This window comes from Photinus pyralis, unplaced genomic scaffold, assembly GCF_008802855.1.
Source record: "Photinus pyralis isolate 1611_PpyrPB1 unplaced genomic scaffold, Ppyr1.3 Ppyr1.4_LG2, whole genome shotgun sequence".
In the NCBI taxonomy this organism is placed as follows: Eukaryota; Metazoa; Arthropoda; class Insecta; order Coleoptera; family Lampyridae; genus Photinus; species Photinus pyralis.
Genome location: NW_022170403.1, coordinates 4,247,916 through 4,271,378, shown reverse-complemented (window position 1 = coordinate 4,271,378; position 23,463 = coordinate 4,247,916). Strand labels below are relative to the sequence as shown.

The window sequence follows — 23,463 nt, the reverse complement described above, 5'->3', positions numbered from 1 at the left end:
GCCGTTGCATGCAAAAATGAAATTGCAGTTACTTACTTATTAACCGTGCATGATGAGAGCATAACTATTTGTTTGTATGCAAGTTACAAAAAAGATTATCACTTAAGAAAAACAGCCCTCACCATTTTCCTACAGCTACTGCAAAGTGTTGCCAGGTGCGACGGGATTCATTGGTGCCGAAGCTATTTTACGCGGACAAAGTGCGGACTGCAGTGACGATGGACATTGGAAATGTCTCTAAATTACTATTTGTACAGAAGAAGGAACCTATGTGCAATTTTTCTGTATAAATGCAACAAATTTGTAAGACAAAACAAGCATTGTTTCTTTGATAATCTCGTATTCACAGAAAAACGATGCAATTTTTTTCATTTCTGATAAATGATTTCACTACCAGTATAGTATATTAAGATACAAGTGTATAATCAAGTCTTTAAAGCACGCGCAACGAGTTTAAGGGCACGACGCAAAGTGCCTTTAACGTTGCAAGTGCTTTAAAGACCAATTATACACGTGTATCTTATAGTATTTTTTATTATACCTGCAGTATAATTGAAAAATAGGAAATACAATGAAGTCATATTGACGTTATACTCAAATATACATGTCTAATTAAGTGGGCTGGGTGTTCGTAATTTCACGATTGCCATGGAAATGTCACTTGACGTTTGCTTATAAAAATCATCGTCTTTGTGAATTAAACAATTTCCGTTGAAAACGATAATACACCGTCCATTAAATCGATTGTTGTAAAATCTAAACAAACGTTGGTAGGTGTAAAATCCAACTCCAGTAAATCCTATTATAAAGAATATGAAAAGTTGTTTCCATGGATGAATAGGAAGTTACTTACGAATACAGTCTTAAATGCATCCATAATGCTGGCATATATGAAGGAAAATCAAAGGTATTTAAATCTTCTATATTTTGGTGCATTCATTCAAAACTTTAAAGCAATGCTGCGATTAAAAAGTGGAACAGATTTGGAAGCATACCCTAAATTACGCGCGTTTGTGAAAGCTTCAACCAAAGGATAGGTACAAAAGCCAAAGAAATGTTCTGCATTTACAGAAAGCGACCTAAGAGGATTTTTTTATTTCATCCAGATGACAGTTTCAAAAGTCATACTTGAAGTATCGTTACTTAGCAACTTAGCAACTTTAAAGCACGTGTGTTTTAAAGGCCCTTTTTCGCACGCATTTGAGTGTTTAAAACGGAGATTGTGATTCAGGTATAATAAAAAATTGATTTTTTTCACTACTAGCGTCTGATGACATGATTATGAACCTTTTTTCCACTTGTAAAGTAGGCTTTCTCGGCAGTTGTTCAAAGTGGTTAATAATGTGGACATTATTAACTAGTAGTCAATAATGAGAACTGTCACTTTTAGAAAACACAACCCGAAATTTCGCTCAGTAAACGTTTAGACAAGTTCTCTAAAATGAATAATTGCCACCATCAGCCATTTCCAGAGAAATTACATATCTAAAATTATCACATTTTGAAAAAATTCGAACGAAATTACTCTTTGAAAATATCTCAATGACAAAAAATAGGGCCTGGTTGACCTCTACTTCCACGTACTTGATGGTTTTTGCATGTTGTTTACTCCAATAGCCATGTCACAACTGTTTTTCTAACCACTGGTAATTATATTCCAGAAAATGATGGCAAAACGTACAAGTGGACCTAACGCATATATACGGTTTCCTTTTAAAGGAATTTTTCAAAAGAAATTGCCCTTATGTGATGGTTTTGTCCGCCCGTCTGTTCGTTCGTATATCCATCTGTTCCTCGTCTAAACTTGAAAACGAAAAGAAACAGCGACGTTAATCCTTCACCAATCGATTTCAAGGATTAGTGCTAAATACTGAAGGATCCTTAACTCGGTCCACCACGTTTTTAACGTCCATTTATTTCAACCTTGCAAAATACTAATAAATAAATTCGAATCTAGGGCATCATAATAATGCTCTTGGTCTATTTCCCAACGATCTTGGTGCTGAATAACGATTTTGACATGATTTGATCAGAATACATATGGTCAATAAAAATACATCAAATTCATGTTTCCGGCATTGAAAGCTTTTACAACTCTAAATTCATGTGTCAAGACTAATTTTGGGTACATTTTGCTCTAAAACTTTTGACCTAGACCACAGAGAAGAATATTGAATTGTTACACATCTAAGTGTCAGGGAATAATCTAGCGACAGTCCGAACTCGATACATGACCTAGGCAATGAAAATATGTTGATTTCTATTATACTGAGCCCACAGTGTTTCCTGTTCCCGTTTCACTCGAAGTGCTATAACTTTTGTTCCTGTTGAGCCAGCTTCCTGAAAATCAATAGCGTCCGACCCTCGATACGACCTTAATGTCCAAAGTATCTACTCGTACGCCATTTCAACATGATCGGTCACTTTTAAAAAGAGGTATAGTGCACACGGACGGACGGACAATACAAAACTATAAAGGCTCTGAAGATCCTTAATAAATTAGTGTAATTTAGAGTTTTGAACAAATAATAATAGGTATAAAGGTAACGAAATAAATTTCAATTGAATTCAGCTTTTTTTCGACTTCTAATAATAGCATTGTTTAAAGACTTTATAATAAAATCCATACATTCTGGGTAAACTCCCATACAAATGAATACCGAACGATCTTCGAAATTGTTTTTGGCTCGATAGTCTGTCTACCTCTACGTAGCTGAAAAACAATAACGACCTTTCTGATTTGTGTTAAAATTCAAAGGGATATGGGACGTTTTTAAACAAAGTTATCGTGCACACTGAACTGACAGACAGACAGACAGCAATACAAAATTATAAACGATCTCGAGGATCGTTAAATGTGAATAATCCACATTCCGTCAAAAAAATTGGACAAATGTTACGATTTACCTCTTACAGGGATTGTATTGTAGGGACTTGAAATCAGAGTGTATTTACTGCACCGTCGCATGCTTTTTTTAATACAAACTTAAAGCAAAATTTACTACCAGATTTTAATTATCGTAATTTATCTTGTTTGAACGCAACCAACTCACCCCGGAACAAAAATTATTATAAATGCGAATTCGCTTAAACACACAATAGGTAAAAACAAGTAATACGCATAGGTACCTACGTAATTTAATTATTATAAGCGCAGTGAAAAAAAAACGGTCTTTACTTTAGAGCTTCAAATAAAGATTACATAAAAATGTGACTCTTCTCTTAGTGCTATGACATACATGGCTGAAAACCGCATTGCGGGAAACCGCAGCCGCAAACTTGAGCGGTTCCCGCATTTTTCATTTCATGGCATACTACATGCGGGAACCGCATGCCGACTGCCGCGCAGAAAATAGTCCCCTTGCTACTGCAGTTATTTATTGAATAATCTTCGGGGAGAATGGGACGCTACAAACATTTTCTTAAAATTATCGGGATGTATCGATGATATGGGGTGTCGGAATATCTCCTCCTCCTTGGGTTGCGATAACCTTCTGCTCTTCGGTCTGCACATACGCTACACATTAATACTTTTTACACAGATATCAGAAGTTATGATGAAAATTCATCACAGCCCTTGTCCCAAAGAGCAGGGCGCGCTTCCACCAACGCAAATAATTTATCGTTCTCAGACATTATTACACTACTACTTGGCCGGTCCGGCAGAAACGTTGCGGCTAGTATGTCATCGCATACCTGTTTCTTTGTGTTCTCCCACTTACCGCAACCGCATTCCCGCCGACAAGTGCGGCAGCAAAATCGCATTTATATGCGGCGACTGCAAAACGCACGTAGTATGTCTTTATGCATTTAATTATACATGGCGCGGTTTTTTATTTTCCAGCATGCGGTTTTCAGCATAGTATGTCATAGCACTTAGTGCTATGACATACTATGCTGAAAACCGCATGCGGGAAACCGCAGCCGCAAACTTGAGCGGTTCCCGCATTTTTCATTTCATGGCATACTACATGCGGGAACCGCATGCCGACTGCCGCGCAGAAAATAGTCCCCTTGCTACTGCAGTTATTTATTGAATAATCCTTCCCGTTTTTTCCTTTCGGTTTTTTTTTTCCCCCCCCCCTCCCTTTTTTCCCCTTTCGGGGGAGAATGGACGCGTACAAACATTTTTCTTTAATGTGGTAGCTGTATGTGCAGCCGAAGCAGAAGGTTTACTCGGCAACCCAAGGAGGAGGAGATATTCCGTGCACCCATATCAGGGTTTGCTGCACGGGAATCTCTCTCTCTCTGGTTCGACTCAACATTTCTGCTGCCCGATAATTTTAATACTTTTTACACAGATATCAGAAGTTATGATGAAAATTCATCCCAGCCCTTGTCCCAAAGAGCAGGGCGCGCTTCCACCAACGCAAATAATTTATCGTTCTCAGACATTATTACACTACTACTTGGCCGGTCCGGCAGAAACGTTGCGGCTAGTATGTCATCGCATACCTGTTTCTTTGTGTTCTCCCACTTACCGCAACCGCATTCCCGCCGACAAGTGCGGCAGCAAAATCGCATTTATATGCGGCGACTGCAAAACGCACGTAGTATGTCTTTATGCATTTAATTATACATGGCGCGGTTTTTTATTTTCCAGCATGCGGTTTCCCGCATGCGGTTTTCAGCATATGTCATAGCACTTAAGCAGTAAAGTAAAAGGAATTTGCTGTCGAACTAAACATCAGCGTCTTGTTTATATAGTATAATCTTAGCTGTATAGAGTTACAACTTGCATTCTTACTCAAGGTCGCCTCAGTTACGCTGTGTAGCCGATCGGGTTACATTGAAGGAGAGCCATCTGTTGATGATTTTTGCAGGCCTTACTAAAAAGTCTGTAATGATAAAGCGGAACCTTTCGTCGTAAACTGTCACTACTTATTTAGACCACGATAGTAGCGCCAACTGGATTTTCTAGACCAGAACTACTTATTTCGTTCAAGTAATATTTCCATATGGTTGTTTAACTATAAAGTATTTAAACAATGCTATTACCTTTTGTGTGCATTAGTTACGTCTTTGAGGTTTCAACTATTCATAACATCACTAATTTTCATTTGGAATAATATTAACAAGAAATTGGTTATATGTAACAACTAAATTAGTCTCATTGAAATATCCTTTTTCTTGTTTTGAAAACCACCTTGGGCCAGAATCCAAGGCCACGATATTGGACCGAAAGCCAAGGTCACGTCTTAGTTACAAATCCTAAGGTCACCACCCTATGACGTAATCAGGGGAGATTTCAAGGCCACAGCCCGAATCGAAGGGGGTGCCCCACACGGGGAGAGGTGCAAATAAACAGTAAGCTTAGATTCTATCGTCGGGATGATTTCCATAGAAACAGAGTTGTCATATGTTCTGAACATCATTTTATATCGTAAATTTGAAATAAGATTGACAGATGTTTTTATTTTTATTTTATTTTACCTTTATTTTTGAGTGGGCGGGGTTTCAGCCAAGGCTGCTCTACCAACCCAACCCACTATACATTTACAAATATCCATGCCCGAGTCCGCACCCTTAGCACCACAGTTTCACACGGGCCGGCGGTCATTAGAATGCACAGTCAATTGATTCACTTTACCTACCCCTATGGTTAAAGAACGGCTTAGACTACTCATCCAAACCTGTTAAAATGGCAATTTAACATACGTTATAAAATAAAATGCATAATTGCCTGTATCCATGCCAGCCCGTCTTGACATATTTGTTAATTCAACGTGCAATACTACAATTGCAAAAGATTAGCATAAAATCCATTGAAGCGGAGGACAAGCCATTTGAATATTCTTCTCTGATTCTATGCTTACTTTACAGACCCAAAGAAATTTTGTATTTTCGATATTTAATGTGTCAATTGTTTTTATTGTTGATTTGTGGTAATAAAACATTGTTTTTTTTGCGTTTAAAAGCATCTTAAGTGAAACCAATATTTCAAGATTTCATAGCCACCTGAATTTTTGTGTAAATTTTGCTTTATTGTGTGCGTTTAGTGACTAAGCAACTATGATACAATATTGTTTTTGATACAGTATTATTAACAAAAAAGAAAGATTTATGCCAATACATCCAAATTAAGAGCGAAGTTCATGTTCAGTACTGCAGCAATACCGGAGTCTGCTCTTCAATTTAACTCCTTTAACTTTACTACATGTATTGCCAAAAGGAAAAAATAGTTAATTGAACTAAACACCTAATAATGATAATAATAATAAGACATTTATTGGACATACTTCCTACCCAATATATAATAATCAAACAAAAAAACAATTTAAAAAAAGTAGTGTCTAAAGAGACGAAGTTTAGTCAATGTGCAAAATTCTTGACAGAACAGTTTCCTACCTCCAATCAAAAAGCGTGCTTTTGGAAAATTATCTTTAAAAAATGGTATGTGTACGGAAAAAACGTTTCCCACGAAAGTTTATTATTTTCAGATGTAGAATAAGAATATTCAATTAAAGCATAGTTTTTATTTGAAAAAATTAATTGTCCTACACTTGACCGTTAAAGAACAGTTAACCAAGATTGCTTAATGAAGCAGCTCAGGTTGAAGTTCTTGGCCAATTTGCCATAAATCCTTCAATGTCAACATTTAGTTTTTTTTTGTTAATTATTAATTTTTTGTTAAATTGTCTTAATGAATATTGACTTTATTGGTACTACTGGAAAGCATTTTTCAGTAGCTTTCCAACGATATGTCACAAGTATGGGGTTGCCATTTGGGATTTTTGAAGAGGGGGAAGGGGGTGGGAGTTGTCACTCATAATGTCATTCTGGTTCCCCCTCGATACCCCCGAAACGGTTCTGCGCGATTTTCAGTATCTTCTTTAGTTTGGAAAATATGGCCGACTGCAAGTTTTAAAATTGACACCCTGTATATGACCCGCTATTTATTATCGTTCTGTTCCGAATTCCTGTTTTTGTTATACTCGGACAAGAACCCAATTACCTACCCTTTATTAAATTAACAACTCTGTGATACTCTTTATGATACTTTTCTCGTTGCGACTTCACGGTTTTTTTTTACTTTTGTTTATGTTTATTGCGAATAATTTATTTATTGTCTAGTTCCGGTTAATACTCGTATTTGAATGGGTAACCACTCGAAAACTTCGCTCGTTAATAAAAAATGTAGGTGACTACTTGAAAAATCAGTTATATGACGTCACAGCGCTAAAAACTCATTAAACACAGCTTTACATCCTTTAATGTACACTGTCAAAATTTTAAAGAAATCAAAATAACCGATTTGCTGGCAAAAAATATTTTAGTTTTTTTACTTTGATTTTTTAACATGTTCAAAAAATGGTGATCGCAATAGCCACCTAACTCGAGCTAGGAAACTATTAAAAATTAATGAGTCATTATATTGGCTAGCAGTTAGGAATAATAGTGGTCTGTAACACGTATAGGTCACTAATTTTCTTCGGAAAGAGCAAAACTTAATTGATGACCGAGGCATAATTATTTAGCATGTTAAGAAGCTTGCCCACGCACTGTGACGGACAGACTGTCAATGCGCAGGTAATGTCCATTGTATATTATAAGCCACATACATAAATTAAGTTACAGTTACAGCTTTCGCACTCGTGCGAGTGGCTTAAAATCATTTTGCACACACGACCTACGACCATGGCAATTTTCAAAAATATTGTGATTATCGCTTTGGAGTGTGTCGAGATACTCTCCATATAATCAAACTCAATTTTTAAAAGGAATACACTAGATTCATTTCCTTTTTTATTTATGTGTATTAGAAGTGTCTATATTAACATTTCTTTGAAACACCTTAGAAAACAAGAATGTGTGCCGATACGGGAACTTTTTTTGTGAAAATTCCTTATTTTTGTCCAGTCTCTGCTTTAAATCCAATAAATAAGAACTGTATGAGGTCTCAGTGCGGTGATCTAAATATAGGGAGCAGGGCATTTCAAAAATGCTTTGAAAACCACAAATGCAATGAAATGCTAATATTACATAATAGGCAATTTAAGAATTTCTGTATTGTTTTAGATAATCTAAAATAAATTCATCAAAAGAGAGGGATCTATGAAATGGCCAATGAAAGTGTAAAGTGCGCTTCGATAAATTAAGCGTCCACGCTACGGTTCATTACAATTTCACACAATCACACAGGATATCGTTAGAGAATAGACGTTTATTATGCACTGAAGCGTTAATTGATCCATTGATTCCATCGTTTGTGTCGTACCGAGCACTTGTCACGTTTAAACTGATTATGGCCCGTATATTCAACGTCGTATAAGTTTCACTTTATTTTAAAAGCCCCATTCAAATCTGTAACAGATGCGCCGACTTGATCCTGTTATTGTTGAGGTAATGAACAATGTTTGCTGATTATAACTTTTTTATTGCGCACATTCACATGTGCGTTCTATGAACTTGCAATTCCCCGTTGTACGTTTTGAACGTTTTATTCAAACAAAAGGGGCGTACATTGTAGAAAGGGATATGGCCTGCGTCGCACAAAGCAACTACAGTATATCATTTCTCTTTGTAATAATACTTACTATTACACCTACGTGAAATGAGCAAACAAACCGTTCCTCTACCTGTATGTGAAAAGAAAAATGTAAAACAGCAGAAATGAATATGCAGAACTGCTTTATAATGAAACGTCCGGTTCTCGTAATTATCTTGCCATAATTAAGCCGCACTGCTAGCACATGCGGATAATGTACCAACCAAATTTAATTAATTGTTATTAGCTTTATATTTTACAAGAATATTATATCATTTTTAAATCGAATTTATGTAATTACAAATCTATCGGTTCAGGAAGTTTTACAATTCCTTCTATATGCATAAATTAGTATATTAACTACTAATTTATGTTTTTGCAGCAAAGCATTTAATTTATCTTCCCATGAAAATCTAACGTCCATTGGGGATTACCTTTTCAATGGTGATACTTTCCCATGACCTTCATGTAGGAGCCGACCCTTGATGAAAATGTTACCATATTGTCAAGTACCCTTCTGATCGAATTTATTAATATTATCCACTTGTATATATGCGGCGAGGGTGGCCAATTTTCACTTACGTATGTTTTGGTTGATCGCGACGGAAAAGATGTTTCAAACTAAATCGTTAATTTTCTCGCTGCGTTAAAAGGTTTACTCCATTCAGATGTTTACATGGCGAGTGAACAAGAATTTGTTAAATGGTAATGCAACAATTTAACTTACCTTTCACGCCTGAAACATTGATTCACATCGTTTACTCCAACTTACTAGATAATTAATTTAATTTTACATTTCGCTACTTACTCGAACTAAGTGTGCGCTTTTAATTTAGTGTTAGGTGTTACTTTATAATATAACTTTTTCATATTAGAATTAGAAGTTCTTAGGAAAATATTCGTTTTTTTTTGTTCAAGCGTCCTAAGTTTTCTTATTATAAGGTGTTAAAAGCGAACTAGATGAGTTCGAAATTGAGACAGTCGCTCTACTAAGTTCATGCCCACCACTCTTAAGAAAACTAGAATTTTAGCTTTTGGCTGTGAGAAATACAAGAAATTTGCTCGTGTCCAAAAGGTGGGAGTTCTGACTAGAATTCTGAACAACCTTCTCAATACTAAAATTCTATATTTTTCAAATTTCAAGTACCAAGGAAAAATGTTGGAAACATGATCCTAGTGGACTATTTAAAGGTTTAAAAATTTCTACGGTGGTACATATTTCATATAAAAAATGGAGCAAAGTACTTCATCGAAAAAATTGAACTTCGCCAATGGGGCGACGCACCGCTTGCACGCCTGACAGCAAACTAAAACGTGCCACACTTTCATTGGCCAAAACGGCCAACCGATGAGAGCGTATCGTCCCTGACCGAAAACGTTTAAAAGAAGAGCTCCGAACTCTGAAAACTGCTAAGCAATGCCTACTTCGCGCTCGCTCCACCGACAGCGCTCGTCCTCGTCGCGTGCTCGTCGGCTACCATTTTATACATATTGTAAACATATTTCATAAAACGCAACCGCATTGTATTTAGGGTCGCCCGCCAAAGCCAAATATCATCTTTTTTTAAATTTCAAATGGCACTCCCCTAAACAAATTATAGCTCTGGATAGCAGAAACTTCCACTGATACAAACAAACACATTTTATAAGAAAATTTCGAAGAAAAAACCAGTCGCAACGCCAATTTGTAGAAAAACTCCCTTTTTCCAAAGTATGCCATTTTTAGGTAGATTTCTATCTACCTATTGTGATGGTACCAGTATATTTGTAGGTTTATATACAGTGGGTCCCAGGTAGAACGCACCATAGGGAAACGGCAATGTATTTTTTCGCGTAACATCCACGAGGTCTTTGAAATCAGCGTTCAACGTGCTACTCCAATCTCTTTCTATTCTAGCATCAGGCAAGTACAATAACGTACGTTAAACGCTAACTTCAAATACATATGAAAAGGTCACGTGGATCCTTCGCGAAAAAATACATTAATGCTGTTTCCCTCTGGTGTGATCTCCCTGGGGCACACGGTATATCACTTCCAAGAAACACTTTCGTAATTATGAACCGGTTTCGACAAAACTTTAAGGGTTAGTGTAACTCATAAATCTAGTTCGCGAATCAGCCAATTCCGCCATATTGGAACAAAATGGTTCCGCAAAAGGAAAATATAGTAAAAGTAAACCGGATAGGCGCTACTTAATCTTTAGTAAATGTCAAATGAGAGGGGAGAAGACTTACCCGAAGGGGGAAACAAGGCAGACTAAGAAATCGTTGTTTTGATCTTGCTAACGTAAGAAATAAAATACTTGATAGGGATAGAACAGAAACAATAATTGACGTCACAGTCGATGGTGATTTAATCAAATAAATATTGCAAATGGGTCACTGTAATATATAGATCTGCTATGTCAATATTTGAATTTAAATTAATTTTTAGTAATAAAAAGGGGAGCTACACGTATTCGGAGAAAATATTAATATCAAAACAGCACAACACACAAATAAAAGGGTTAGTGAATCGCACTGCGTAATATTGCGAAATAGCAATGCTTCCGCCTTACACGAAGGATAATCGTATACTAAATCTGTAATTAATACTCAAAAAGAATCAATAATTCGAATAACTGCACTATCAAAAGCAAAATTTGGTCTGGGTATAACAACATAAAAGGGACCTTAAATTCAAGAAAAGACCTTACGATGCACAAACGACCTCCGTCGGCGAAGCAAATAACTAGATGAAAGAAATCTATAACACGAGAATAAAGAACTAGGTAAAAGAACCCGACTACAACAAGAATAATTTACGCTACAGAAATTAACACGTTAGTGGATTGCAAAGTAAACACCTAGATGGTGTAAGAATATCAACTAAAACGTTGAATTTAAATAAGAGTCCCAAGCAAGGGTTACTTAAGCGTAATCTAAATCGGTAATATCAATTGGCGAGAAAATAACGTTACAAGGTGATATACCACAGAAAGCCGGACGTCCTCGACAGTAATTGGTACCATCCTATAGATAGACCTCATTTTGGATGTGGCATCAAATGAAGAAATCGAAGGGAGTGAGGTATAGCGATCTTGGTAGCCACCTGCCAATTGATTCCAGTTCAGAAAATTTGTAGATTAATAATTTAGATGTTTCCGGAAGGCCTATTGGTCCAATTTTGTTTTATACCCCCTTCTCCTGCACAGCGAGTAAGTTGGTTGAGTGCACACTCCCCAGCCGCTCAGAGGAACTTCCCAGAAGCCATTTTCTCAATGCGTATTTACTTAGATCGTCTCATAAAATTTTTATGAAAATCGGTGCATTTTAAAAAAAATCAAAAATAAAAATCAAGAACCCGTCCGAGTTTAGAAGGCAACCGATATCATAACGCTAGCCTATTCCCGAGGTTTTCTAGCCTCTTTGAAATCACGAAATGATTTTGCCCATTACTCCGGCAATTAATTTTTTTTCAATTTTTTATTTGTGCCACGTGTTAGCAACTAAATCCTGCCTATTTCTCGCGCTGCTTATGTGAGAATCGCTCTTAATACCGAGTCTTGTGGCAAAATGAGCGCAAACAAAAATTATAATCCCGTTTGTTGATTAATTCCCGTATATTCCGGAAAAGCAAAATGTTTCGTTTTGGAACTACGCCCTAAAAATTCTCACAATTTCCGTTACTCTTTCTCGGTGATATCCTCAGTACTGTCAAAAACTGAAAAGGGTAGGTATTGCTGTGTTTATTTCGTCCGGAAATCTTAATTAAGATGGACAAGGGCGGTCTCCTTTTTGTGTTATTAACTTTCCTAGTTAATTTTATTAATTGTCGTTGGTCCATGTAACGGCATGAAGATTATTGTGCTATACGAGAAAGCAGTCAAGGTTGTTTTGTTTACATTTTATTTAAACGTAGAAAGTTTCGGGAATTTTTTGGGTCTTTATCTGTTGTCAAATGTAAATACTTAATTTAATATCGCCTTTTCTGTGTAGTTAAGAGAGATGAAATTTTATTTTTCCTAGAATTTAAGTATGGATTTATCTCTTAAAGTCTGATAACAAACTGAGTTAGAAAAATAAACGACGAATAAACGGATCAGTACACACAGCAGTATAGACGAAAAAAATGGCATTGTATACAAGGGAATACCAAACATTGACCCTGATCTTTGTTGCAACAACTGTTTATCGGTAGCGAATATAAAACTATGTAAACGCATAAAATCTAGGGACATCAGCATTTCATCTTATAGACGTAAATACATGACCTAAGTCTTAAAGTGATAAGAAGAGCAATAAACACATAGATAATTTTAAACTATCTAAAGTAATGTGTATAGGCGCCAACAATAAGATAAAGAAATGCAAGCAGCAACCAATTGCATTATTTTTATTTCTTAATCAATTGAAAAACATGTAATCAATAAATTCATGTTCTATAAAAAATCGAAATATGTACACCAAATCTACGTCAAAACTCTCTTATAACCCGTTTTTATTTAGCATTGTCGAGAAATTAAGGGGGTCTGAAAAAAAGCAGCACAGGTTCGCAAAAACCGTCTCCTATCTCGAGCTCTATCTTTGGTAAGAGAGTTATCCCGGTTTACTGTCGAAATTTGAACACACTTGTACATGTACATTCACATTCTCATATGAATATTATATTGAATAGGCGGGCAATTAACTTACATATTATATTAAGACTCGCTTTTTACTTCTACATCGAAAATAAAATGTTTCTAATGTTATTCTATACCTTACGGCTACACAGGACGTGACGTCAATTTTTTTTTACATGCAAACCACACCTTCGTGTCTTGATATAATTTCGGATGTGATTGAATAAAAATAATTTGGAAAAAACTAATTGAAATGGGCTTTCACTAGCGTTAATGCTAATTTTATATCTGTCACTAACTATAATTTTACCTATCGGCAATAGTCAAATTAATTTAAAAAAAACTGAAACAAATTATTTGGAAATTTCAGATCGTTCAAGATTTGGCATACATTATACATAGTTTATTAGTTGTGCTGTATGTTAAATTTCAGTTTTGAAAGACAGGGTCTACTACTAGTTATTGAATTCACATTTAAATCACGCTATACGCCGGAAATAACCAAGCAGATCAGATGGTTGCACGAAAAAAAGAACACAATAAGACAGCTTCACTTTTGTTAGTCCGGGATCTCATTTATCACTAATCCGTCGTATTAAACGTGATCGTTACCTAAATTAATATGCGTTGTATGTACCTTGAACTATTAATTATAAGCGGTAATTAGAAAGTGTTCATATATCATCTTACTTCCTATGGGTTCTGGTTACCAATAAAGAATAACATCGTTTTATTCATTTTGCAATAATGCAATTTTTTTGTGGCCGTTTCGATTTGAATTAACTTTCGTAATCTTTAATCGAATTCTCCCAAATTATAAATCGCGGATTTGTAATTAACGTCTATTCAAAACGCTAAATTTTTACGCCACATCGCTAATGGTAGAAAATCTTCGGCTTCTGTGGCGAAACGTAAAGAAATAACTCATTAATTTGTTGTATAAATAAAGTGTTAGTTGCTCAATTAAAAAATCCTTTTTAATCATCTGCCACTGGATTTTCCTATAAGCAAAGATGTAAGCATAAAAGAAGATTAGGTTGCTTGCTGCTTTCAAAGCTGGAAATCATTCGCCGAACTCATATTGCTGATGTTCCCTTTTGTCAGCGAAATTCGAGGCGAAATTATTGCTAATCTTTTTTCAAATTACACTATTTCAATGAACATTGCGTTGCGTCAAAGGTAAGCTGAAGAAAAGGAGAAACAATGCTTTTTAATTGAAGCAATGAATTAGCACTTACCGTCCTTTTTTTTCAACACTGTGTTGCTCTAATCGAAGGTAATAGAATGACAAAGCGAGGAACAATAAATTGCACTACGATAACGAAGAAGATTTAGCAATGGTAGACAACTCATGTTTCACCATGTCAGTTAATACCTTCCGATCCTATTCACCCGATTTGGTTCTGGTAAGACCTTTTCTCGAACTGAAATTATCGACCCGCATTATGACGACTAAGTATAAGGCAAAAGAAAAGAAGGCATAAATTTTAGAATCTAAAATAAACTTATTATGGTAAAATTCCGGTAGTTTATTTGATTTTATTTTTAGGGTGGGCGTGGTTTCAGCCAAGGCTGCTTTACCAACCCAACCCTAGTGGGCTGATGTGTAAACAGTGTCAGTTTGGGACGGTGTCGTTTGGCACAAGACATTTGGAATGAATCCGGGTATTCTAATGTTAATTAAATTAATGCTGCATCAACATTTTCTTAATCAATTTCGTGGAATTAGTTACGAATTTCGAGCCTGTAGTCAAGGTCTGCTTTGTTTACATTCATTGTAAAAGATAGAGTATTTCTTGGAATTGATTAAAATTAAGAACATTTTCAATTCAGTTTTTTCGCTATCACTGTGCTCTTTGATGGGATTGTGACAACTTGGATCTGCTTTATTGAGCTTTTCGTTTATTTTAGAAAAGATCAAGTTGACTGTTTAGACCTCGGTTTAGACATTAGTTGGCGTTTTAATCAGTAAAAAATGTGGTATTTTCAAAGAAATATGTTAGTTGACAAGAGAATCCTAGGAAATGTTGGTTTACGTATTTACGCATTGGCGGAGATGCCGTTTTATGGGTTTGGTTGGTTACTATGGATTTGTAATTGGTTGATGAATCGGTTGACAAATTAAGTAGGGAAAACTGGTCAGTTACGGACGCTTAAAGAAGAGGCCTTTTGTCAATTGTGAGCCCGGGGTGCTGTCTCTTTCTGCTTTCAAGAAGCCTTTTGTTAGAATCGAGATCGAGTTGCAGTCCGTTGAAGACGTCGTTTGCTAAAATTCGAGGTCGAATGGCTGTCGTTAGAAGTTCTTTTTACCGTAAAATTTTCGAGGCCAAGTCTGCAGTCTTTTGATCAAGTCCTTTTTGCCACTTTTCGAAACGAAGTGTTCGTATTCTGCGTCAACCAGATATGATAATCAACGTCACTAGAACCGTTTTGGGGATATGAAGTAGGAAGACCAAGTTTTTCTCACCAGCACTGGTTATCAGATGCATTTGTTTCTGGTAGTTTAATTAGAGTTTGGTGTAATCGAACTGTATTTGGATATTTTAACTTTAAAACTGTAAGTAATTTTTTGTACTCATTGAATGGAAAGATAATGTTTCCAAGCATCCTCGATGCACGGGAAAACGACTTTCCCGCATCGCGGTGTTTTTTAGTTTCCGCTGGAGAGAAGGGGTTATGCGCGTTCTTCGGTTGGTAGTACTTATTGAAGTCAACGAACGTCATGTCATGGATAACTGTCATCTGCTGTAAAATCAAATTAAACCGTTGGTTGAGGGTATTTAGTGCGATTAATCGGAAACAGACGTACACTAAGTTTTACGTAAATATATAAACAAGAACTTATAACGCAATCAAATTATTTTTCAGAATTGGAACTCAAGAAAAAGTAAAATTTATTGTTAAAACGTCTTAAAATGTGACCAGTGATATTCTCCAACTATTCGCATATGCAGTTTAAGAAAGCACATATTAACACACAAAGCTTCCAAGGATTTTAAATGTAACGAGTGTATTTACGCAACTCAAGATATTCAGTGCAAACGATGCAATGCCGTGACCAGTAGTAGCACTCATTGCAAAGGCAAAATATGTATTAACCAAAGATGTGGAAGTTTTAAATGTGACCAGTGCAATTAAAAGTGGGTAGTTACAAAATTATGTTACCAACCAAACATATGATTGTGTTACCAACTCATGATTAAAAAAAAACTAATTTACAAAACTTTATTAATTTTGACCTTTTTTTACGCAATTCGTTACAAAAAATATTGTACCTAACTCTTTTGGAAAGAATTTTCCCGCATTCGCACTAAATGCAGCACTCCCTACGGTCGTGCTGCAAACAAAGTGCTCATGCGGGAAAATTAACTTACCGAACTTGTTAGGTAAATAACTATTATTATATTCTGGTCCAATAGAATGAATTGTATTTATGTAAAATTATGCAAGTTGTGTGTTCATTTGATCCCTTTATCGACGAAGAGAGAAGTCTTATTATTAATTACGATTAATTATATTGATTCACGCCCAAAGTTCATTTTAAGCGTGTAAGAAAACATCAAATTGATAACGTTGGAATTTTATTTGTGAAACATCCTGTACTATGTTTTGTAAAATCCCCTCGTTAGATGTCGCCTGTTGTCGTCCCCATCCTTTATTTGCAATCCCTTCTACATCTCCCACCTTGTTGTGTGTCCTATAAAAGGTGTTTGTAAAGTACCAGAGAACACTTCCGATTAATTCCGTTCCATGTTCAAATCATTCCCCGAACCAGAACCCGACCCGATTCCTGCCCGTTTCGAAAACCTGAGATCCGTTTTAAGTTTATTTTATTTTCCGTTTTAATTCCACCAGAGCTTTTCGTTTTAGTTTCATTATTTTCCCAGACCTATTAATTTGATAATCACTTTTAGTTTTGCCGTTTTACTCACCTGTTCCCGGGAAGATAATCCTGGTAGGGTAAATCCCTGCGGGCTTATAAAACCGGACACAGAACTAGTTCTTTGTATTCTTGCCTTCGGTCGGTCGACCGGACTGGAATCCAAAGAGCTTCCCTTCCGTGTTTGCCGTCTGATTCCACCGACTTTGAGTAGAGGTTGTTGGAACCGGGTGGAAGTTCCTCTGTAAGGGCCGTCGCCAGGTAAATCCTTGCCGACCTTATTCGAGAGCTATTACCTCCTGTTCAAGTCATCTCAGGTCGGGTTATTGCTTTGCTGAAAAGCACCTGAAATATAACTGGTGGAGAAAACTACCTATACTTCCTTTACCTGATATCTCCTCGAGCCTTGATAAGCATCCGGGCTTAGGTGGTAATAACTCTTTATCATTACAGCGAACTAGTAGCACTTGTCACATCCACCGCACGTTTCCAGTTGGGGAAAAGAAAACGCCGTACCAGACCCCAAGGTCAACCGGTGATTTGACAGACGGTGGAGGTGTCTCCGTACCCAACATCGGGATTTGAATATTTGAATTTTTTATTTATTTTATTTTATTAATTAAACAATTTCAATCAATACGAATTTCGATCTCTGGCCAGCCGGCTGGAGCTACCTGAAGGCAGAACCCCGTTCTGGTTTACAAGCGTTTGTCAAAATTTGGTAACAGACCGTTTGGAATTTAAGGATTTTGACCTGGGTCGCTGTCTGCCTGGAATCATGAATTTAAGGGTCAGAATTACATCATTCTGCTATGCCGAATATAGAGGGTCGAAATTTTGTCGGGGACACTGAATATATCTTCCAAATAGCATTGTTTTAAAGAAGCTTTTTATGGTATCCAAAATTATAAACAATTTGCTACCAATTTACATAATTAATAATGTGAAGACAACCCGAACAAGGATTCAGTAGTTACCAATTTTAATCAACTGTCGCCTGGTATTAAGGTTGTTAACGAAAACCTTGAATTACTTGGCTGCCTTCGCACCGCAATCATGCAAACCTTTTTTCCAAGAAACTTGATGAGATTACGACACTCTCCACGAATTTAAATCAACTACCCTTACACGCCGGATACTTCTTACTTAAAAATTGCGTCGCAATACCTCCTTCTGGTCTTAGGACCAATGACCTGTTTTCTTTACCAGGTGTTACAAATAATTTTGATGCGCAAATAAAAAACGCAATGGAACATGTTCTCAACTGTAATCTTTCACCCGAACAGTGGATAAAGGCCCCTCTCCCCGTGTCCCAAGGAGGCATTGGAATTCGATCCGATATCAACCTTCCACCTTTCCTTAGTTCAGTAAATGCAAATAAGGCTCTCATCAACCTGATTCTTAATAGCTCTGATGAAGCTGAAATTGCCATTTACAACGAAGCTCTGGATTGTTGGAATACATCTGAGACTAACACACCTGCCGTTCCTTATAAACAAAAGAATTGGGATATGATTTCTACTGAACGAATTTCCGATCAGTTATCTTTTATAAGTGACACTGATAAAGCCCGTCACTTAGCCTCCAAATCAAGAGAGTCAAGTCTTTTGGCTAGACATCTTAGCATCCAGATGCCTAGGAACACTATTAGATAACAACTCTTTCAGAATCTCATTGCTCTGAGGATATGATGTGATTTTGCCGTGAACACCAATGCATCTGCGGTACACAATAGCCTTTATTTCTCACATATCTTATAAATAACTAGATTTTCCCCCACGACTTCTTACGTCAAAAAGATAACGAATATATGACTCCGATCGGACCAAATAGTGAATCTAAACCAATAACCATCCGAGAACACACAGAGACACTAAAAGTCATAAACACACGTTCGGAAGAATTTTATATACAGGGTGTTTTTTTGGGAGCTTTAGTTAAACGTTTCTGGGAAAGTAAAATACGTAGGTTTTTGAAAATTTGTACTTAGGAGTTACTCTGAAGGCCGAATCTATGTAAAATATTCTCAAAATGTCCGCACTTCCGGAAACACCGGAAGTAGATAGTAATTCCGTTATTTTAAATGACAACCCCTATTTGTTATTGCATTTTTGGATTCTACGTGAAATTTCAGTTCTTTTGATACCCATATGTCGATATCTACCATTTATGGTTTTTAAGTTATTTTGACTTTAAAGAAAATGGCGGATGCAGATGGTACCTTGATAATTGATTACTTGAAAAAGGTTATAGTCATCGCAACCCATTTTTATTAGTGCATAGAGAATGAATAGGGCTTTCTTTTAGTGTACTTAAAAAAAAGTTAAGTTGCGTACAACCGCACGTATGGAGATCCAAATTTAAGAAACTTCAAAGTCTATAAACTCAGTTTTTTTAAATGGAATGACCATGTTCTTAATATTGCATGAGATAGAGAATCGAAATTGGCATATTTTGATATTACATGTTCCTATAGCTATCTTTAACAGTTTCTGATTTATTCCCATTTCATTGAATTGATCTCGGAATTGATGCCATTTTTTTTCGCATTTTCTTTTTAGTAGTTGGCCATGATTTTATAACAATCGAATTTTAAACAAATCAAGGAATGGATTCTTTAATATCGTTGATTCTAGTTCTAGTCTAAATAATTCATTAATAAATAACTCAATTTATTAAGAATATAGGACGGAAAATTTTTGAAAAATCTAAACAGAGTCGTTCAACTGAATTTCTTAAACAACGTATAAGTCTGGAAGTTAAAAGAGGTAATGCGATATCTGTTCTAGCAACAATTCCATACCAAAAATGTTTCAACGAAGTTTTTTATATGTTGCATTGAATTTATTTTGTTAATCTTGCATTTGCAATTCAATTCATTTTCTTAAATATTCTCTTGTAGAGCTTTGTATAACTTGTGCTTCAACGGTTTGTAGTGCATTAGGGGTACAAAATTTCAAAAATTCATACAATTTCGTTCTAGTTTTCGAATGAATGTACGGAAAGCACGCGCCGCGATTCTGCCCATTTCACCATAAATAACAATTAAATTCCAAAATAGGTGAAACCACTGCGAGTCATTTTTCGATTTTTGAAAAACTTATGTTAACCTATAACAGGTGACGGATTGGTGTCACTAGATTTGTTTAAAATTCGATTTTTATAAAATCATGGCCGACTACTAAAAAGAAAATCCGGAAAAAATAGTGTCAATTCAATAAAATGGGAATAAGTCAGAAACTGTTAAAGATAGCTATAGGAACATGTATTGTCAAAATATGCCCATTTCGATTCTCTATCTCATGGAATAGTAAGAACATGGTCATTCCATTTAAAAAAACTGAGTTTTTAGTCTATGAAGTTTCATAAATTTGGATATCCATAGGGGCGGTCGTACGCAACTTAACTTTTTTTAAGTGCACTAAAAGAAAGCCCTATTCATTCTCTATGCACTGATAAAAATAGGTTGCCATGACTACAACCGTTTTCAAGTAATCAATTATCAAGGTACCATCTGCATCCGCCATTTTTTTTCTTAAAGTCAAAATAACTTAAAAACCATAAATGGTAGATATCGACATATGGGTATCAAAAGAAGTGAAATTTCACGTAGAATCCAAAAATGCAATAAAAAATAGGGGTTGCAATTTAAAATAACGAAGTTACTATCTACTTCTGGTGTTTCCGGAAGTGCGGCCATTTTGAAAATATTTTACATCGATTCGGCCTTCAGAGTAACTCCTAAGTACAAATTTTCAAAAACCTACCTATTTTACTTTCCCAGAAACTTTTAACTAAAGCTCCCAAAAAAACACCCTGTATAAAGATATACCTAATATCAAGAGAGCAAACTTTCCTTACCCCGGATGCGAAGAAATCACACGGCGCCAATTCAAATTGAAGATTTGAATGGGTTTGTGAATAATGAGTGCATGCATGAAAATATGGATGGAAATTTTTTAGCGCATTTAGACGAATTTATTTGTAAAAAGGTAGCTTTTAGTCTCACTTTGGCTGGCTGGCTGGCAGTAAATGCGGGCCGGTAGAAGAACGCTTTTAGAAAGACGCGAAGTGTACATATAGGTACATACCGTGACAGTGTAATTAACAACTTTAAGGACGGGGCTACATATGTGGGGTCGGCGAAACCTGGGCACGATCCCCGAGCGTCTTATACTAACCTAGAGATTTTTCAGTTTTTTCCTATTTTCTTCTACAGTTTTGGTCCGATTGTTTTCAAATTGGTGTCGTTGGAAAGGTCGTCTTCAAAGAGTAGTCGATTTTGGGCGACCAAAAGTTTCTTAGAGCTCTAATAGCGCAGATGGAGTTAAAACCGATTGTTTCTGAACTTCAATCGGGAAGAGTGGGGGTGCTAACTTGATTTCAAATTAGCACCCTTACGCTAACAATCGGTTTTCCTGCGGAACTAAACGGATACAAATTCTAACGTTGTACGGTACAAATTAGTCTTTAATTTATACGCTCTATTTGTTTTAATCAATTCTGAGAAATGCCCTTTTTTAGTAACAAATTGTTTAAACAATGAAAATCTAACTTGGGTACAAATTAGTCTTTAATTCATAGTTTTTGATGCAACTAATAAAATTTCAATCGGGAAAGGTGGGGGTACTGGCTTGATTTCAAGTTAGCACCCCCACTCTAAAAATCGGTTTTCCAGCGGAACTAAGCGGGTACCAATTCTAATTTTGTGTACACATTAGTCTTTAATTGGTCCTAAATTATAGGCATATTTTTACTTCATTTAGGCAAAGTGGGGTGCTAACTTTATCGACCTATTTAAATGTTCTATCTTTTGGTGCATTCATTCAAAACTTCAAACAATGCTGCGAAAGTGGAACAGATTTGGAAGCATACCCTAAATTACGCGCGTTTGTGAAAGCTTCAACCAAAGGATATGTACAAGCTAAAGAAATGTTCTGCATTTACAGAAAGCGACCTAAGAGGATTTTTTATTTCAGTCTCAGATGACAGTTTCAAAAGTCATACTTGAAGTATCATTACTTAGCAACTTTAAATCACGTGTGTTTTAAAGGCCTTTTTTCGCACGCATTTGAGTGTTTAAAACAGAGATTGTGATTCCGGCATAATAAAAAAAGTCATTATGCAAACGTAAATGACGAGAGCGTATTTTCCTCCTAATAATATTAATGCTAAGACTGGGAAAAAATACCGGTAGGGCCGAGATCCTTACCCCATTCTCTTTCAAATGAGCCTTATACAAATATGCACAAACAAATTTTGTAATTGACATTAGTTTTACTTTTATTCGAAGTGTCTACATATGATAGGTATTTCATTTAACTGTAACTTTCTTGCCATTGCGCATGCGCAAAACCAAATTTTAATATTGTTGTTAGATTTGCTTGTATTCCAAGTGCCTATGTATTAAATGCTTTTATAACTACGAAAGTTGGCATTGAACATGCGCAAAACAACATTGTACTTATATTCGTAGTGTTAACGTATAAAGTTTCATTTAAATATCTTTATAAATAAAAAAGTTAGCATTGCACATGCGTTAAACAAAATGTTTGACATTGCGCATGCGCAAAACAAAAAATATCGGTATGCACGGAATCCTTGGACGAAGCCCTTTCAAATGAGCCCTATATCGCCCAAATCGAATCAGTGGTGTAGGAGTACGTGTGACGGCGATTCCATCGAAAACTATGTGCACCAGGTTACGACTGTTGGAATCTCTTCCGTATATAGGATTAATTTACAAACTTACTTTGACCGCATTATATTCTTGAAGTTACAAATCGAATTCGAATAGGATACCAAATTTTACGAAATCTGCCTCGCTATCTGATTGGATATTAAAAAACTAAAAGTAAGATCTAATTTTCTGTACTTAATAATAACTTGCCGCTTTGAATATCAGATTAAAGCGAAATTAACCCGTTTTGGTATCCGTCTTAAATCGACTATTATAAATCAGAACCGGGTTTACGTTTTCCAGTACCAAAATCACTATCCATCTAAATTCGTTTGGGAAGGGTTGCGTATTATCCGCTTGCTATCTAAAAAAGAATAAAGTTTACTAACCTACGATCCTTTGTTTTACTGCCTACGCATTTTCCTTTCTTGTCTGATTTGCCCGTGCGCTTTGCGCTAAAATGAAAGGCGGCGATATTTAGAGAATAAGAGGTTGTTGTATATAAAGATGTTGCGTGGTTGGAGCTGTGCTTGTTGCTCGAAGCAATTTCATGGGAACAGGTAGATGTGTTTCATTTTGAAATATTCACCGTACAACATTCTTGTCGAATATCGAAAGTTTCTCTTAAAAATACCTATGCGATAATAATGTCTCCCCCTTTTGAATTATTTATGGTAAAAGTGGTTTTTGTGCTTCAGTTACCTTACCCGTTTACTTCGTAGACAGTCCTTTATTCACGAAGTCGGTCAACTTTGATATGATTATACGAGGTAAACACTGTGATTAAATGTTAACTTCTGAATGATCGATT

General features: G+C 36.0%; 1 protein-coding gene and 1 long non-coding RNA gene across 3 annotated transcripts in view; one reads left to right on the top strand and one right to left on the bottom strand.

The window, feature by feature from the left end:
• The window catches only part of LOC116164181 (neurogenic locus Notch protein-like), a 205,905-nt gene that overhangs the window by 37,547 nt on the left and 144,895 nt on the right, over window positions 1-23,463 (top strand). The gene's annotated exons all lie outside the window — the stretch shown is intronic.
• LOC116164182 lies at window positions 16,640-17,647 on the bottom strand. 2 transcript variants are annotated; one of them, XR_004143826.1, is made up of 3 exons: window positions 17,361-17,647; window positions 17,025-17,317; window positions 16,640-16,981 (listed from the first exon to the last, which is right to left on the bottom strand). It is a non-coding gene; the product is annotated as an uncharacterized LOC116164182 (long non-coding RNA). The 2 variants fall into 2 exon arrangements; XR_004143827.1 differs by having other exon boundaries at window positions 17,025-17,306; window positions 17,361-17,645.